The 3252-nt window shown below is 41.5% G+C and overlaps 1 long non-coding RNA gene across 1 annotated transcript; it reads left to right on the forward strand.

Annotated features, from left to right (window-relative positions):
* Positions 1–602: 602 nt before the first annotated feature.
* Positions 603–1156, forward strand: LOC138742352 (uncharacterized). Its single transcript, XR_011344098.1, has 2 exons — positions 603–717; positions 865–1156. It is a non-coding gene; the product is annotated as an uncharacterized lncRNA (long non-coding RNA).
* The last annotated feature ends 2096 nt before the right edge of the window (positions 1157–3252 follow it).

The raw sequence follows: 3252 nt of genomic DNA on the forward strand, positions 1-3252 counted from the left end.
CAATCTGATTGGTGTGGGTGCTGCATGCTAATCCAATCTCATTGGTGGGTGCTGCATGGTGAGCCCATCTGATTAGAATGGCCGCTGCATGGTAATCCAATCTGATTGGTGTGGGTGCTGGATAGTGAGCCCATCTGATTGGTGTGGCTGCTTCATGGTGACCCCATCTGATTGGTGTGGGTGCTGCATGATGTGATCCAAATCAGATTGGGTCTGCCTACGTGAAGCAAACCTAGCTGTAAGAATGTCTGCCATGAGAAATGGAGCACACTTTCCACCACACCTCTGAAGAAATTTGCCAGAGTTTCTGGTGTCATATAAAACCTCCACAAACTCCTGAGGAAGAACAGGCGCTGGCGTGCTTTCTTTCTTCACGATGCTATTGGTGTGTTAGGTCCAGGAAAGATCCTCTGAGATAATGACTCCCAAGAACTAAAATTTGCTCACTCTCTACCTCTGGCTTTTCTTCCCTGAGGTCAATAATCAGCTCCTTAGTTTTGGTGACAGTGAGTACAAAGTTGTTGATGCACCATTCAGCCAAGTTTTCAATCTCCATCCTGTATGCTGACTCATTTCCTTCCTTTATATTGTTGGACCAAGCTACACAGTCGGTAGATGTGAAGCAGGGGGCAAAGAACACAGCCCTGTGGTGCTCCAGTACTAACAGAGATTACGAAGCAGATTTTCTCACCAATCTTCACTGGTTGTGCTCTGAAGGTGAGGAAATCCTTGATCCAATTGTACAGTGGGGGGGTTAACTCCTACGTCTTTGAGTTTGGTGATCAATTTTGAGGGGATAATGGTGTTAAATGCTGAACTGTAGTCGATCAAGAACATCCTGATGTATGCATCTTTTCTGTCCAGAGCTTTGTGTAGAGCCAGTGAGATGGCGTCCGCCGTAGACCTGTTACCACGAAAGGCGAACTGGAAGGGATCCGTGTCGCCGCTCAGACAGGAGCTGATATTCTTCAACACCAGCCTTTCAAAACACTTCATCACTGTTGATGTCAATGCTACTGGTCAATAGGCATTAAGGCAGGTTACTGCACCAGATTCATAAGTCATTATGTAATTTGTTGGAATTATTTGCAGCTTTAAAAGAACCCAGAGAAAGGATACTTGTAAACAGTTTGATGCAATATAGTTCTTGACTATCCACCATTTGTATTTGTCAATTACTTAATTCACTCTCATCATACAGGATCCAAAATGGTGTTCTAAAGTCCATATACAAAATCTTTCCAGCCCACTTTAATCCTGTAAAATATTTCACCTAATTGGAAAGGAGGAAAAGGAAGGTCCCCAGCTTAGAAGGAAAAATTAACAATACACGATAGAGCAGGGTAATTAAAATAATAGAGGGCGCAAGCCTCAAGGCAAATTTGCAAGCGGAAAAAGAGGTAGTGCTGAAGGTGCACTAAAGAAGCAGTGTTTTGAAGATTCCTCCCATCTGTACCTTTGACAAAGATCAGACATTAAAAAAAGGGGAAGGTCGAAGCTTGCCACAAACAGAGTCATTCAAAGCACTAGCTGAAGCATGTCAATAAGCAAGAGTAGTCAAGACCTAGGAGCTAAAGTGAACTTGCTGCGTCAAGCCAGAGCAGATGCTCCAGGCAGCCATTGGATATTGAAAATATAAATAATGGAGTAAAGTTTGCAGACAATGGAAACCGGACCAAGGACAAAACCTACGCGGATATTGTCAGCAGTTGAGTAGTCATGCAGCTGAGAACCTACCGACAACAATGGCAAAGGAAGAAAAGGGAAGGAGCGAGATGGCTTGTGCCTGAATAAGGCCTGGAGCTGCACATGCTGCCGTCGCCATAGAGACTAACCTCTCCCCTGAGAAGGTTTGATGGAGTATTGTCTGGAAGACATAAGATGTGTCATACACCAGATGGTCGTGTGCTGTATAACTCAGTTATCTGTCAGCATCAAGTGATGGAATGTAGGTTGCAAATCGCTTCAGAAGACAGAACAGGACACCATCTGTTCCTTTAGACTGAAGGCACTCATAAAATATATGGGGAGGATTTACATGAACAATACCTGATCAAGAACAAAATGAAAAGTGTGCATGAGTTTGGCAGGGAGTGGCTGGGGGAGGGGGAGCCAGGGAGAGAGGAGAGAAAATATATGTTAGATAAGAAAATATAATACTATCCCAATAAAGAAGGATAGATTTGATACCTGTGCCCGTTCACAGTAGTCAGCGAATGTATTCATTTGCTTTGATTTTAAAAAAACACTGTAAAACTCATATACTATTCGATGATTCAGAGCAATTTTGCAGTGTGTGGCACCACACATTTGACCTAAGCAAACCCATACTTGTTAAAGAGAAATAGCACCCAAATTACATTCATGCTCAGGTGAGTTTGAATGTGCAAAAGAGCTCAGGCGAGTTTGTGGTCGACTTACGTCAGATCACTTTCACAAAATGCATACATCTCATCTGCGATATTATTGCTCAGTATCGTTGAAGAGTAGCTGTTACTTCACGTCACACGATCATTACTCTGTATTGGAATACTATTGCTTAATTCAGTATACTCATTGTCCATATTATGTTGCTCATAGAAAAGTTGCATTGATGCTGTGAGAGAGGCACAGGATAACACTGGGAAGAAGGGAAAAGGAACGGAAGAGATGAATAAATAGTGGAGTGAAAAGAGTTGGCTGATTTACTGTAACAGAGTTACACAGCGATACTGAATAATAGCATTTGAATAGTGGCATTGAATACTCTCTTACAGTGATACTAAGTCATAAACTATACTGTGGTGAGGAATGCATTATACTCACTTTATTCTATTACTAATACTCTATCAGTATTTTACTGCTGAATGATTGTGGACTGTTGTGTGTTTTTGAATAAAATGTTTGCTGGCCTAAAAAAACATGCAACCTTCAATCTGCGCACTGTGAAACCTTTGGATAATTCTAACTGTAACCATCAAATAAATGGAGGAGTTGATAGGATAAGATCTTGTGCCTACTTTTACACTCTGAGTAATTTTACTCTTTGGCTGGTTTCAATGACGGAAAGGTGGGCATTATTGCAGGAAGAGAGAGAGAGGCAGATTGAGACCAAAATTAATTGACTCAGTGCAAACAAATGAAGCGGAATGTTTTCTGCAATAAAATTTTGGGGAACAGTGTGGTTAACAATATTTCCTAAATCTTGCTAATTAAATATAAAATTGGACAACAACGGTCAGCAAATCAGATTGGAAAATTTAATTTCTCCCT

The sequence above is a fragment of the Narcine bancroftii genome, chromosome 1 (assembly GCF_036971445.1).
Source record: "Narcine bancroftii isolate sNarBan1 chromosome 1, sNarBan1.hap1, whole genome shotgun sequence".
Classification (NCBI taxonomy): Eukaryota; Metazoa; Chordata; class Chondrichthyes; order Torpediniformes; family Narcinidae; genus Narcine; species Narcine bancroftii.